The 15,451-nt window shown below is 49.1% G+C and overlaps 1 long non-coding RNA gene and 1 pseudogene across 8 annotated transcripts in view; both read right to left on the bottom strand.

Annotated features, from left to right (window-relative positions):
- Window positions 1-63: 63 nt before the first annotated feature.
- On the bottom strand, window positions 64-4,146 carry LOC148162854 (thyroid receptor-interacting protein 11 pseudogene; annotated as a pseudogene).
- A 7,979-nt stretch (window positions 4,147-12,125) lies between these two features.
- The window catches only part of LOC114198792 (uncharacterized), a 34,176-nt gene continuing 30,850 nt past the window's right edge, over window positions 12,126-15,451 (bottom strand). For 5 of the 8 annotated variants that reach the window (XR_015769534.1, XR_015769536.1, XR_015769533.1 and 2 more), the window contains 3 exons: window positions 14,012-14,099; window positions 13,392-13,453; window positions 12,126-13,087 (listed from right to left, as the gene is read on the bottom strand). This is a non-coding gene — a long non-coding RNA (uncharacterized LOC114198792). The remainder of the gene's footprint in view (window positions 13,088-13,391; window positions 13,454-14,011; window positions 14,100-15,451) is intronic. The other 3 variants (XR_015769537.1, XR_015769539.1, XR_015769540.1) reach the window with 2 other exon arrangements.

Raw genomic sequence — 15,451 nt, 5'->3', positions numbered from 1 at the left:
GGTAAACACATAGAATGACTTGGGGTCTTCCGAGCGCTGTCTCGTCTCTGGCTTGAGGATCCTCTATTTCTTGGAGAGGCCTTTGGCCACCATTCCAACCTTCTTGGCAGGTGACAGTATTTGGGGCGTGTACGTGGGCAAAGCATCAGTGACAGCATTTAGAATAAGGTGCTCCGATCCATCTGTTTCCGGTCCAGGTGGGGTAACAAGAGACACAGCTGTGGTGCGGGGCTTCACATCTTTTTTCCAGGGTGTGGACCCTAGAGTAGTGTTCAGACATGGTAGGCCTTGTTTCATAGCCAGTTTTCCCCTTCCTCCGGAATCTGGGGGCTTCATGTCATGAGCAGAGGGTTTTGGAGGTGGCAAAGCTGAATGAGATTCCACTTCTAGAAACTGGACGAAAAGTCCTGAAAAAGAATTCTCGGCCATAGGTCCGTGATCTGGCTTCACACGTGTGTTGGGGGCGCTTTTGGGTCCAGGCCCCTGAGTCATCCAGCTGGTAACACCACCTGGCCCTTCACTGAAGAGCTGCCACATCTGGTCTTCTCCGATCCCCAGCATGCTTCCCATCGACCTTAACGCTTCCTGCCGTTCGGCATCAGGTGCTTGGAAAGATCCCAGGAAGAGTCTCCTTAGGAGGGTTTTGTCCATCATTCCTTCGGACTTACTGACTAAGTTCATCAGTTTCTTCTGTGTGTCCTCCAGGATTTCCTGCTGGACCTCATTCTGTTTCTTGAATTATTGGAGTTGGACTTCCTTTAGCTCCAAGTCAGCATTTGTTTTATGGAATTGTCCCTGCAATGACTTCAGTTTTCCTTCCAGGCTGTCTGCCTTTTCCATCCATTCGGCGAGTTCCAACTTGAGGTCAGCTAGGATGTGACCATACCGCTTTCCTTCTTCCTGGGAGGCAGCGAGCTGGAGCGCGGTGTCCTCTTTCTGCTGGGTCACCACGTGCAGTTGCTCCTGCAGCGACTCTACCTGCAGACTGGCTCCTTGGCTGGCATTTTCCATGGCAGTGGAAGACACAACGAGTTTTCCCTGCAAGACCGTCACTTCCTTCCTGAGTTGAGCCACTTTGTCTTCTGAGGCCAGAGCTTCCCGGCGATGAGGGTCCTCGGCTTCTAGCGCCAGGTGTCGCCGTCTCTCCAGCTCCTGGGTTAGGCGTAATTCGCTCTCACATAAATGCTGAACCTCCTTCTGGAGGGCACAGGTTTCCATTTGTTTCTGTTTCAGGGCCAACAGGACTTCATCTCTCTCACAAGGCAGCCTATGTGTCTCTTGCAATGCCTGATTTCCCACTTCCTTTTCTCTAGAGGTTTTCACGACTTTTGCATTTTCCTCTTTCAGTTGAAACACATCCATTTCAAACCCTACTATTCTCTCCCTCAGATTGGTGACCGTCTGCCTCAAAAGCTCATTTTCACTCACTTGGCTACTGAAGTTCTCCTGTAAAGAAAGCAATTCCTCACTTTTCGCTTGGATTCGGAGCTCCTGATCCTGAATGAAGTTTTGTAGAACAGCCTGTTTCTCCTTCAGCTGCTCGATGTCGGAATCCCTGTGTTCCTGATGTTGGCCTTCTCCTTCCCTCGTGGCAGCCACTGAATCAATCCATCTCTGCTTATCTTCCTGGAGGGTTCGAATCATTGTATCTTTTTCTTGCATTGATTTTGGTAGCTCTTCTACCTCCTCTTGGAGCAACTGAGAAGCCTCACTCCTCTGTCAGATTTCATGGCCTCCAGAGAGTCCGCTGACTCCGAGGAGTCGGTGGAGGGCTGGAGGAAAATCACGTCCAGTTTCCCTAGAAGGAGATCCTTGGCATTGCAAAGCTCCCCGATGCTGAGCTGCATTTGTGCCAGTTCCTTCTCTAAATGTTGTAAATGTATTTCATTGCCTTTGTACGGTTCGATCAGGTCACTGGAGGTCGTCTGGAGTTCAGAATCCTTCTCGCTGCTGGTGAAAGCCCGCGCCTGGAGTTGTGCCAGATCTCTCTGAAGCTGGGGTGACTTAAGCTTCATATTTAGGACTGTGGTCATCACCTGCTGTTTCCACTCTTCCATGATCTTCACTCGCTGTTTTAATGTGTCCCGTTCCTGGAGAAGCTGCTTCAACTGATCCATATTAGTTCCTCGAACCTCCTTACCAGTGCTGGATGGTTGCAGGAGTGTCAATAAAGTCTGACATTTCTGACTTAAAGCATCCACTTCGAGGTCTTTTTCTCGAATAATGTGTGATAAATTCTGAATCCTTTCTCTAATTATCTCCTGACCACTACTCTCAATTCTAGTGGACAGTTTTTGATTTTCCTTTTGCATTCTCTGGAGGTCTGCTCCTGTGACAGTAATTCTATCTGCCATTTTGTCATATTCTGTCTTCAGATCGCTGTTCTCCCTCGTTTTCTCGTTTAAGGCAGCCAAGACCTGTTCGCTTTTCCCAGCATACTCTTGCAATTGCCGCTGAAGTCGCTCCACGTCCCCGTTCTGGCTGTGAGAAGCCGCAGAGATCCTGCTGGAAAGACCCTGAATCTCCAAATCTTTCTGCTGGATGATCTGAGTTAGTTTACCAATCTCCTCTTTGGAGAGCCGATCGATCTGTTCCGTCAGTCGGATGTTCTGTTCAGTTAGAAACTTCATCTCCAGTTTGTGTTCTTTGATTCCTAGGACGAATCTTTGAGTTTCGGCTTCAGATGAATCAAGCTTTTCACTTCCGTTTTCTCTAGGAAGAGGCTGACTTGTTGTGACTTCCACATCATCACAGTCTTCTGTTGGAATGTGCTGGCTTTTGTCAGGCAGCCGGGCTTTCATCTGTTCTATCGTGTCCTGCAAATTCTGAATCTCCTCGTCTTTTGCCGAAAGGAGCTGAGCGTGTTCAATAGTCATCTGCTCCTGCCGGTATTGGAGATGGTCCACTTTCTGCTTCTGCTCTTGTGAAGAATGAAGCAGTCCTATCTTCCCCTGCTGCTGGTTGTGAATGATCTTCTGTTGCTCTCTGATTTCCCCCTCAGATCATCTTTTAATTCCTGGAGTTGAAACACCTCACACTCTAGTTCTATGATCTTGTCCAGGATTTTAGGGTCGACCGCAGGTACAGAGTGACTCTGTTTTCTTGGGCTCTCCAGTTCTTCTCTCAGATGATGATTTTCGTCTGTCACGGATGGGAGACACCTGTCTTTGTCCTCCACGGATGGCTGGAAAATGTCATTGCCTCTGAAGGTTTGGGTAGACTGACCGAATTCCTCCTGAAGCTCTGGACTTCCTGTACGTTCTTCAATATACATCTCTTTCTCTTTAATGAGTGTGTCAATCGCTTCTGCTCCTCCAAAGCAGAGGACAGCATTTCCTTCGTTCCTTTGTGGTCGGCGTCCATCTGCTCGATCCTCTTTTTGAGGTGTACTATTTCCAGGTCTTTCTCTTGACTGTGTTGAATGAAATGCACATGCTCTAAAGGGGACCATTCTTTGATAGTTTGCTCATACTTGTTCATTTCCTCCAACAGCTTCTTTTCCACCCGAGACAATTTTGCTATTAACCGTCCTTTTTCTCTTTTTAAAGCCCTCACAGCAGTGTTGTTTTCCAGAGAATCCTCATTGTTCTGGCGAATAGATTCTTCCAGCTGATGTCTTACATCCTGGAGCGCCAAAACCAACTTTTGGTTTTCTGCTCTGAGATCAGAAGCAACGTTGTTTAAATTGTCATTCAGCCGCTCCATTTCTGCAAGCTGTTGCTTCAACCTTCTAAGCTCAGTTTCCCTTTCTTGAAGTAAGTCATCTTTCCCATGACCAGCAGAGTATTGATCTTGCAGGTCTTCTAACCGTTTTTCATACTCGAGGAGTTGTTTGTGGTGCCTGTCCCCGACGTCAGCCAGTTTTTCTTGATGGACACTGAGCAGTGTCGCAACTCCGAGTTGATGTTCCTCAATCTCCCTCATCCTCCGCTCTTCTAGGTCCCTGATGGTGCTCTTCAGTTTCCAGATGGCATTGGAGTCTGAGCTATTCAGTCCCTTGGACAAACGTTTCCAAAGTGAAAGCTCAGCCCTCCAGTGTTTCAATCTCATTGAGGAGTCTATTGATTTGTGTCTGAGATGATATGACATCAGCAAAGTCCATCGTGAGATCCGAGTTGTAGCCGGTGAAGGAAGTCTCACTGCCATCCCCTCCCCGCTGGGAATGGCCTAGGCCAGAGCCCAGGCCACCAACCCAGGAGCACATCTTCGCGGTCATACAACTGTCGTGGTCTGCTGTGGAAAAGCGTCCAGCGCAGTCGGACTACCCCGCCAAGTGTCCCAGGACCCCTGCCTGCGCCAGGCTATAAATCCGAAGACAATGGGCGTTTCTAGGCAACACCTGCGCGGGCCCGGGCCCCGCCTCCCCTGCGCAGGCCAGGTTGCTAGCAAATGCCAAGGCTTTGGGCCTTCCCAAGGCCGACTCTGGCCACTGGTCCCGGTCCCAGCCGCTCAGCCCCACGACTTCCCACCCAGGGCTGGGCCCCTTCCCCTTCTCCCCCTGCTTCCTTTTTTTTTTTTTTTTTAAAGATTTTATTTATTTATTTGAGAGAGAGAGAGAATGAGAGATAGAGAGCACGAGAGGGAAGAGGGTCAGAGGGAGAAGCAGACTCCCCGCTGAGCAGGGAGCCCGATGCGGGACTCGATCCCGGGACTCCAGGATCATGACCTGAGCCGAAGGCAGTCGCTTAACCAACTGAGCCACCCAGGCGCCCCTCCCCCTGCTTCCTGTCTGTCCTGGGGGGGCCCCTAGCGAGTGCTCCTTCCTGACTGCCCCCAGGTGCCCGCTCACAGAAAATGCATCTGGCCCTGGACTTTCCCCTTAAGGTACACAAACTCCTGCTGCTTGTGCTTTCCACACAACAGTATCTTTTTAATCGAGGTGACTAGTACACAGTCACATGCATCCATTCACCTAGGAGAGCAGATCCGAGGTGCATTTGACAAATATCTACACCTGCGCAGAGGCCCGGCCCTCCAGGAGACTTTGGGCATTTCCAGCCTCCCGAGGCTCCAGAGTCTTCTGTCCCTCCGTGCCCTGCCACCCCTGCGGGGACGGTGTGTCACAGACCCGGGTCTGACGGTTCACCGGAGGCTCCGGGCGCTGGGCGCCTCCGCAGCCTAGCGCAGGTGTGCGGCCTAGACCGCGCAGGGGGTCGCAGACGGCGGCGATGGCGATGCTGGAGAGGGGACCTCCGGGCCTGCACAAGGCGGCCCCGGGGTTCCCGCCACGGGTGGAGGAGGGGCTGGGAACCGCGTCCCAGGTCTGGCCCCCCTAAGGCCCCGACCTGCCACGCCACTGGATGAGAGGCGGCGAGGGCGGGGCGCTGGCTCCAGAGCCGCTTCCACTGCCGCCTCGGATGGACGTGAAGCGATGTCGCCCTCCCCCTCCCGCCCCCGGCCCGGGCGATTCCTCAGCTGCCCGGCCCTGGCCCTGCTGGCCGCCGCCGCCGCTAGAAAGAAGCGATCCAACTGCATGAAGCAGCTGACCAACCAGACCGTGGGCAGGCGAGTGCGTCGATCCCGGTCGGCAGGAGCCTGGACCAGGGTCTGGCGCTGGAAGGCCGGCTGCTCTCTTGGTGGCGCGCCCCGGTCCCTTGCGGCGCCCCGCATCAGGCCTCGGGGTCCGGGCCCAGGGCTCCGCCACGCGGAGACCTGGAGCCTGGCTCGGTGCCGCTGCCCGAGACCCCGGGGAGCAGCGGGGTTGGTCGCCGCCTGTCCCCGTCGCCCTCTGTCCAGGCCCCGCCCACCATCGCCCTGGGGGGACTGGACCCGAGCCTTCCCTACCCTCCCCCCGGGATTTGCCCTGGGCGAAAACTCGGGTAACCAGTGAGCCCCAGGCCAAACAGACGCTGTGCTCTGCGGGCAAAGATCTCAGGCTTTCCGGGTCACCCCACTCTGCAGACCCTCCCACCTCCCAGCGCCTGAGGGCACTAAATGAGTAAGGGGCTATCAGAGCCCATCGGATACGCCTAGGAGGTTCGGGCATCCATCCAGGGACTGTACAGGTGCCGCCGTCTCCAAACCCGGGCCCCTATGGACCGGACTGCCCAAGATCTTGACATTGAGAAATTGGGAACTGGGAGGAAAGAATTGTGGAAACCCCTTGGGACGACTTTTAGGTTGTTTTTTTAATAGCTTTTTTAAAAAAAAAAAAACCCTTTCTCCCTGTGGATTTGGAAGCCGATTCTTCTCCAGGTTTCGTTGGGACTGCTTTAATGCTTGACAGGAAACATTATCGATTCTGAAATGACAGAATAGACCGGAATTTGTAGACCATCAGGATGTTGCAACAGGAACGATTGGTGGTTTTGAGAGCTCCTGGAGGTGACTGTCATGTGCCCAGTTATCTGGGGCACATCTTTCAACGTCTTTTAGGGCAGTTGGCTCTACTGGACCTACTGTTTATTCTGGGAGAGATATGAAAGTGTGAGTTTTCCACAGCTTTTGCTTCTTTTTTCCAGTAGTTGGGTCAAAGGGGGAGCTTGGTTTGACCAAAGCACATGGGGATAGTTCTTTTTGTGTGTGTACCAAAATGCTTTTACTTCCCCTCCCCTTGTCTAAATTTGCTTTTTAGCGTTTGGTTCCGCCCCACCCCCCCCATAACGTTTTGCTTAGTGGCTTAGTTTTGTTGTCTAGTTTTGTTGCTACCCCACCCTATTATCTTACTGTGCATTTATCGTGTTTCCAGAGTTGATGCCTGTCCCCTAAAGCCTAGCGGTGCCTACTTTTCTGTCATTTGCAGGAAATGATAGAAATAATGCCAAGAGGGAGGTAGACAGGGTAGTAGTGATGTAGTTTTGGAATGTAGGTGAGGTTTAGTGGGGTGAGGTCTGGAGCCGACAAAGAAAAAACAATTCTTGAGACGTCTTTCGTGCAAAATGGTGGTTTATTAAAGCACCGGGACAGGACCGTGGGTAGAAAGAGCTGCTGCACCAGGGATGTGGGGGGCATCTGATTATATAATTGGGAGTTGGGGGATGTAAGGAAAAGGCAGGGCTTCAAAAGAAGTTTCCTATGCTAAAGAGAACCTACAAGATCCTGGAGACCTTGTCATTGTCAAGTAAGGTGGTTTTCCCTTCTAGCAAGGCATTGACATTAAGACAGTTGGAAGTTTCCTGGAGGAATGTCACACATATCCCACCCAGGAGTAGGGGGTGGGGGATTGCAGGGTGTCAGCTTGTGCTTTGTCCTCAATTAGTCTTCGGCTCCCTCATCAATCAGGAGTGGGGGCCAATGTTTCAAAGGAGAATCTGTAAATGAATCCAAAGTAATTCCTTGGGAGTTTTCTTACCTCTGCCCCCTTTTGCCTTCTTAGTAACATTCCCTGTGAAATCAATATTCAGTGAGTGTCAAGACAGATCTGTCACAGTGTCATTCTGGCCTGTTTATACACTGTGTCAGTAAAAGGGAGTTTGCTCTTTTGGTGCAAACTTCTGAGCCTTTTCAAGCTACCAAGCCTGGCAGGGTCTCTTTGGCCCCAGTTCCTCTATAGCAGCTTCTCTCCTCAAACTTGGATTCTGGCCATAGGTGCCCCACTTTTAGTTCCCAGGGCAGGCCGAGGCTTCTTACCCGTGAGCCTCTACCTGCAATTCTCCGGAGCCCCTTTCACTGCACCAGCCCTGTTGCTGCCTTCTACTCATTCTTCAGCTCTCCACGCAAAGGTGTCTGCCTCTAAGAGGCCTTCCCTGATGCTCCAACACAGACTGGATGGCCCCAGCCCGGGGAACATTCAGAAGTCCACCCAGCACCTCGTTTTCTACAATGCAGTGGCCATTTTCCTTGTTATTGTTCTCCAGTAAACGAAATGCCTTGAGAGAGCCCTTACTGTCTTTCTCTTTCATTTCCCAGCGTCTGCTGTGGTGCCTCGCATAGGGCAGAAACTCCACAAAGATTGTCACATCCAGTGTGAATCTAGTTCTTCCCAGATGGCCCTGGCGGTGTGAGCCCAAGTATGGGAAAATGAAAACTGGATAGAGTCAATGGTGATTCCTACTGGGACAGTAATTCCGGCCCTGACCTTTGACTCTGTTTGAGAATCTTTATTGCTCGATGCCAGTGGAAGCCGAGGCTATTCCAGAGCTGTGAAGGGTGTGACAGTTATGCTTCCCAAATCAAAGCTTTTTCTGGGGAAGCTTTTGGTTCAGTGCTGTCAATTTCCTCGATACATTTGTATTGCTTCCACTCAAGTCATTATAAAAGCCTCGGGAGGGAACGTGGAGGCAGGAGAGAGCCTAGAATTGTGATTTTGTGTTATCGTGCTATTGCTAGACATCAGAAGCAGGATTCTGGGTGCATTCAACACAAGAGGAAGCCTAGAGGGCAAAGAAGGTCCCCTGCACCCACGAGTGAAGTCATGTGTGTGAACAGCACTCCCATCCTGTGTGTTACCCATTCATAGAGCATTGCAAGGCCACGTTCTCATCCCAAGATCGAGGACCTTGTGAGCAACCCCACAGTGAGGTTCCGTGGGACGAACATGGGGGAGAATCAGGAATGGCTGGAAGGAGGGAGTCCTCATGATGCGATGTATTTCCAGTGGGAGGATGGGTGTGTTTCAGCAGACGTTTTGTGTATCACAGGCACCACGCTAATGTGGTGGTCTCATGACAGGGTGTCCCAGAGAAGAGAATTGCGATGGTTGATTGATTCATCAAGGGGCACTTGTTGAGCCCACACTGTGTGCCACTGTTCAAGGTATTAAAGATTCAAAAGTGAACACAACCCAGTTTCAGCCCTGAAGGGGCTCAGTACATTTGTGGGAGAGATAGAAAAACAAGAAATAATTATAGACCATGAGATAAGTGCTTAGAGACGGATCGCTAATACAGTGAGCAACACTCCACTCTCAGTGGATGGAGAGAGGTACCAAACCCACACCAGCAAACCAGGAGAAAATTGGAGCAGAGCCTTTCCCCCCAACTGTAAGCACTTCTTTCAACTTTCTCTCCTATTGATTAGGTCTCTTTTGCTTCTAAGAGAACCCAACCTGAATTGCCTTAAGCCGAGATGGGAATTTCATTAGCTCATATGTGACCCACGGAGTCCAAAAGGAGTATGGCTGCAGCCAGGGCTGGATCCAGGGGTTCCACTCTCTACATAGGCTGTGTCCCAAGGGGACACCCCCACCCCCAGCCAGTTTTCCCTCCTCCTCTGTTCAAGTTCCAGAGGGACAGAGACTAATTTTCACTGTGGCCAGAGCCCCAGGGTTGACTCTGAATGTGTCCAGCTGGGTCCCATGCCTTGCCCTGGAAATGGGAATGGAGTCAGCCCCACCCAAACCACAGGGACTGGGAATGGGGGACTGCTGGCCCCCCAGAGAACACTGGGTGCTGTTACCAGCAGGAGGGAAGAAGGAGTGCTGGTCAGGATACGGTAAGTAGCCGCCCTGTCTTTTGTAGTCCTGCTCTAAAAAGAAAGATGCATTTTGAAAATCCCCAGTGCAGATAGATAATCCACCAGATGCAGGTGGTACTTTTGGGGGAGGTGATAGCCTCAGTGGAGGAAGGTGTATACCAAGGTGAGGAAACCCAGGAACGTTGAGTTGTGAGGCAGAAGTGTCAAGGAGCAAAAGAATCTGAGCCACCACCTAAGAGAGATGATGACCTAGGTGAGGCTCTGGAAGGGAGTGTCTCTTTGGGTGTCGGTTTGTGCCAAGGTTGAAGTACTACTCCCTGCAGGTCCGAATGCTTTCCTACATAGTAGCCTTTAGAGAAGTCAAGGTTACAGACTCCAGGCTAGTGAAAGCAGAGTGACTTAGAACAGCTGAGGGCCAAGGGGGACCTCGCCAGTGTTTGTCTCAACAAGGGGCATGTGGGAATATGGGCCCAGTGTGGCCTGAGCTTTGGAGTTTTCGAAGAAGGCCTGAAATCTGGACTTTCATGAAAATCAGGTGGCATTTAATGCAAATTAAACCACCACCATGACACGATGTGGGGTTCAACAGAATCTGTCCGTGGCCAGACCTGGTCTGTGTGTGGGTCACCAGTTGGCACTTGCGTGTGTAAAAGGATCGGGAGGTGAAGGATTCTGTTACAATTTTCCTTTTCTCTCCTGTACCTTACCCTGATATGACTGCACTCTCGGTTCTTGGATTCGTGGAAGAGCTTGTTCTGTCCTCTTCAGAAATCTTTCAAAGATCTGATAGTCATACTCGTCAGTACTTCTCTAGTGGGTTAGCTTTCCCAAGCGCTGTCCCAGAGCACCTGGCTTGGTTCTCGCCTACTGGTGCTTATCATGTCTAGGTTATGAGGAAGGAAAAATGGCTTGCCCAGTATGCCCAGCTACTCAGTGGCCGAGGCAGGACTCGGGGCCAGAGCTTCGGACTTTGCATCCTACGTGTTTCTGAGGACACACCCTGGCCGGCTGCCTTTTCACCTGATTCACCAGGAAAGGGTTAATGTGGATTCAGTGCCCTTGGTGCTGGCTGAGCTGCTGGGCTAGAGGCTTTGCGTCAATGATCTCACTGCCTTCTCCACAGCAAGTCCCAGAGGTGATGTTATTTATTCCTGGTTGAATGATGAGGAAGGGAGGACTCAAAAGAGGTCATCGGGCTAGTTCATGGCAGAGCTGTCATGAACCAGAAACCAGGTCTGGGATTCCAAATCAGCTGTAAGTCCGCACTTCACGTGGGCAACTCTTCTTGGAGAAACCCCATTTTGGAGTTGTGTGGGACGCTCTCATAAAATCCTGGAAGCTCAGAGTTGGATGTTGCTCTAGTCTAGTAGCTCCTACCAGGGATGGTCCCCCAGGGGCATGTGGCTATGTCCGGAGACATGTTTGTTGGGAGGACTTGGGTTGGAGGGCAGGGTACTCCAGCACCTGCTGAGAGAGGCCAGGGATACTGCTGACCATCCTACCATGCCCAGGACCGCCTCACCACACAGAATGATCTGGTCCTAAATGTCAAGAGTGTTGTGGTTGGGAAACCCTGGTCTAGTCCTTTTACATTCTCGATATGGGAATGGTCAAAATCAAAGATCTACACTGTTTGCTTGCAGGGCACCGAGGTGTTCTGTTTGGTAGATTGCTTATATCTGAGAATCTAATTTACTCCTTCTGACTTACTTTTTCCTGTGTGCCCATTTATATACTTTGAATTTTATACCCTGTGCATAGTTCAGCTTTAAATAGTATCAATTCAAAAGATGCATATTTTTTTTCCACTTTAACATTCCTGAAATGAGGACACATCAAACAGTCAAGAACACACCACTTAATTTGCCAGCAAGTAGTCTTTCCTAATGATAAGAAAATAGTGGTGAATCTTACAATCACAGCCTCATAGGTTTGATGAAGGAGGGCAATGTTTCAATGGAATTTTGCCAGATTTAAGATCACCTATCACTTTTCTCAGGTCTTCACTCACCTTTTTATTGCCCTTGTTTTGATTCGAATTCCCCTTTCTCGATATGCCCGCAAGTTCAAAAACTAAAAGCACAGGACCAGAAAATGTGCCTACATGAGACACAAACACACAGTTCAAAATCAAGTGAAAGACTAAGAAAAAATCTGCCCAAAAGTAGCTGACAAGGGATTTTTATCGAGGAATGTATCTTTATGTTCTAAAGGATTCCTAGCAATTGATGAGAAAATGAAACATTGCCACTGACACATTTCCAATGGACATTTACAAAGAAATCCTGCAGGCCAAAAAAGGAAGGAAGATACTCCATCACATTAGCAGTTTCAAAGTTAATTTAAAAATTTTAGATTAATAGGTTTGGCAGATTGGCAGAAATTTTTTTTAAATGGTAATAGCCAGTGCTAGTGAGGCTGTAGGGAAAAAGAACCCTCATCTACTCTCATGAAAAGACAAATTAGTGAAGAAGGTCTTGAAGAACAGTTTGGCAGTAGCTATTAGAATTCATAAGGGACAATCCCTTGAACCAGCAATTCCTGCAAATATGCATGTGTACCTGTGCTTTCTACAACACTGTTTAATAGAAAACCATAAAAAACGCAGCTATCTAAAGGACCATCAGTACTGAATACATTAAATAAAATGGAATTTCCATGCCAAGGAGAACGAGAAAGCCGTCAGAAATAATGAGGCAGACGTATATATGATGACACAAAGACAGCCACGAGTCACTAAGGATGCAGAAAGAGCGAGTTACAAAACAGGATGTGTAAATTATTCACTTTATTAAATTTACACATAGATCAATTTATTTTAGAACTACAGATGCACTCATTCAACAGATACATATTAACTACAACCTATGTATTTATTCAATGTGTATATACATTCTTTCAACAAAAATTTATCGAACCTTCTAGGTGCCAGGCACTGGATTCTACTTTTGTGTGTGTTTTCTCATGTGTGATATTGATCCGTCTCCAGGTGCACTGTTCCTTCACAGGAGAAAACACTCTGAACGCTGGTTATCTTGATGGGGGCAGAGACTGTGGAGGGTCTTTACTTTCTACTTCATACATTTGTGTACTGATGGATCAAAGGTAATGCCAAGTGTTAGCTCTTTCATTACAGGTAATCATTCTGACACAAGTACTCACCGAATATATAGAAAACCAGGGTAGCTACAGTGTGGAGAAAACAGCTAGGCCAGCACATGGCAAAGCCTGCACAGGTTCGACATAATTTGTAGGAGGAAACAGAGGATGGGGAAGATGTTCTACCTGGAGGAGTTTCTTCACGAGGAGCATGACTATGGCACTGTGGTTGCACAGAGGCCTGTCTAGTTGTCCGATGTTTCCTGTGTGATCTGTGTCCACCATCCAAGAAGGCCATCCTTCTGGGCAGGTCTTCTGACCTGAATTATCAATAAGTCCCTTGAACTACTCTGCCAGACACAGACTGGAAACGATGGAACATTCTGGAAGAGGCTTCCCTTGGTTCAAAAGGCTTAGAACTGAGCAGAGAGTTGCTGGAAACACTCATAATTAAAACGCGAAGGAGGAAAACCTGAGCACAGGGGCCAAGGAGGTGATCTAATAGGTGGAGCAGGTCAGGTACATACAGCGGGAAGCAGTGGGGGTGAGACTGGAGGGTGACTGCCCCCCTCCATTAGGCAGCCATGTAGGAGGGAGGGTCTGATGTTGCCGGACTGGATGTTCCCAAAGAAAGCTGGAAAGGGAGAAATTCCAGAAAAAATCTATTTTTGCACCATTTGCAAATCACTGAAACACACTTGTAAAGATTTAACAATGGGGACCTATGGACATCTGCTCGAAATTGCTTCACGGTAAATGCGATACAGCGTAAATGTATCAGCAGAAGTACACGCTGTGTGACATCATGGGTGCACACACACATTCTGACACACACACACACACACACACACACACACACACCATTAAAAAGGAAAAGGGGAAAAAAGCAAAGACAGTTCTATAGTCCGTGCTGTACCACATAGGATAAGGGTACTTGCCGATTTGAAGTGGGTCCTCTGAATGTAATTCTATAACGGGCTGTGATAAGAAAGGCTTGACTCTGTGGGAAGATGGGAAAGAGAGAGAAATGAGTCCAGGAGCTCAGTTTCAGCCAAACCGCAAACACCCACTCCAGAAACGGCAAATACATCTTGCAAGGGCCATCACTGCACAGGGCCTTCTGCTTCATGACATCTGGCCGTCGGCACACGCACTCACACTTCAGTGGATCGGGGCTCAGGCGAGGTCACTAAGCAGGACACTCAATATCGGATGTCCACTCACAATCTGACCATCAAATACTGAAGACTCAGAACTCGACCAAGATAGGTCAGCAACAATTTTCCCAATGTTGCAGTGTTTTCTGAGCCATCTCTAGTCTCCTGTCTCTTCTCCAACACAATGTTTAACACAGTGCGTATTGCTCACAGTTAACTGAAAAACGGACTCCTATTCAGACCTGAAGTCAGTAACATTTATGTGATGAGTCCCCTCCTTCACAATATGCAAAAAATCAGACCTCAGAGAGCCAAATCCTCTATCACAACAACCATACACAAAGGCCAATTTATTTTTCAGCCCAGAAGCCACCTCTGGGCTTAAGTGAGAGCCCACTTACTCTTTTTCACTCGGGGTTCCAAGAAGCTAGGATGTCCTCTGCAGATGCACAGCCTCAGATGCCAGACGGCAACTAAAAAGCACATTTACTGTAACAGAATCTCGTATTTAGAAAGGGTGAAAACCTTGTTTTTATAGGTTAAGTAGAACAACCTCATACTTGAAAATTATTTCCAGATGATGAGAATCAGACATCTGTGAGGGACAAGCTGAAACTTTTAGGTTCACTAAAAATTTTTTTAATGTAAGACTTTACATTTTATTGAAATCACTCATTTAAAAAGAGGGAAGGGAGTACAGGTAAAACCACTGAGAAACCTTGAACTGAGGCCAGAGTTTAGATCTCAGCCCCACCCCTTCATCCACAGGTGCCCTGACGGAAATTCGATTCACTGGTTTGAGCCTCGGTTTCCCCCCCAGAATTCACGAGTCTGCTCTGAGCACTGAATGATGATCCAACTGAAGCATTTCACATGGTGCTACAAAAAGTCCCAGCAGAGATTCACAAACTCATCCTCTACAAGTCTGCAAACTTTTTAAAACCTGGCCTCAGGGTCGCCCCCAGAATATCTCACGTATAGTAAATGACTAAGTTCAGCCTCCTCATCATTCACACGAACAATATTTACTTGGCATCTGCTCTGGGCCTGGCACCTCTCTATGCCCTGGAGAGATCCAAGTACACAAAAGACACAGAACAATTCCAACGATTAAACTATTGTAGGTCATTTCTTTTTAAGGTTCAGAGAAATGACATTCATGGACAGAACAGTCCCAACGGAGGGTGTCTACTGCATTTGGAAGACTGCTCGACAGGTTAGAATGAGGATCCTGGGGCCAGCAAGAAAGCGGCGTGGGGGTGCAAGGAGAGCCCCCTAAAATGAGGTCTCCAGCATGCAGACCGGCCCCCTACTGACAGCTGCCTCTGAATCCAGCCGGCTCTGTCCTCTGCTCCAAGCCACACTTACTTGAGGCTGTGCAGCTTTCTCGTGATTATCATTGGAAAGCCGACCTCAGGATACTTACTTGGGAGATCCTCATCCTGAGGAACAAAACAACAATTTCTAATTCTGTATTCCCTCATACACTGACTGACCATCTTCACGTACTGAACACTAGGCCCCAAATAGCAAAGGCGTACTTAGCGCCTTAAATTAGGAACGATATGGTCAGAAATGTATTGTTTAGGTGACTTTGGTCTCCGCATGAAGAACGGATGGAGGACAAAAGTTAGGAGGATCTCACAGCTGTCCAGGAAGAAGGTCCGGGGAAGAAGTCACGGGGAGCCTGAACTGGGGGGGGGGGGCGCCACTGGGATGGACGTGGGGAGGCACTGAGAGGTGGTGGGGAAGTAGGACCTAACAGACTTTTCCAAAACCCAGACTGAGACAGATTAGGGAGGGTCTGTGGGGGGGGGGGGGTTGGGACCAGCATTTAGGGG

This window comes from Eumetopias jubatus, unplaced genomic scaffold (assembly GCF_037043125.1).
Source record: "Eumetopias jubatus isolate StellerSeaLion01/CBP00866 unplaced genomic scaffold, mEumJub1_p1.0 scaffold_12, whole genome shotgun sequence".
NCBI classification, from domain to species: Eukaryota; Metazoa; Chordata; class Mammalia; order Carnivora; family Otariidae; genus Eumetopias; species Eumetopias jubatus.
This window is presented reverse-complemented; position numbering and strand designations above follow the sequence as displayed.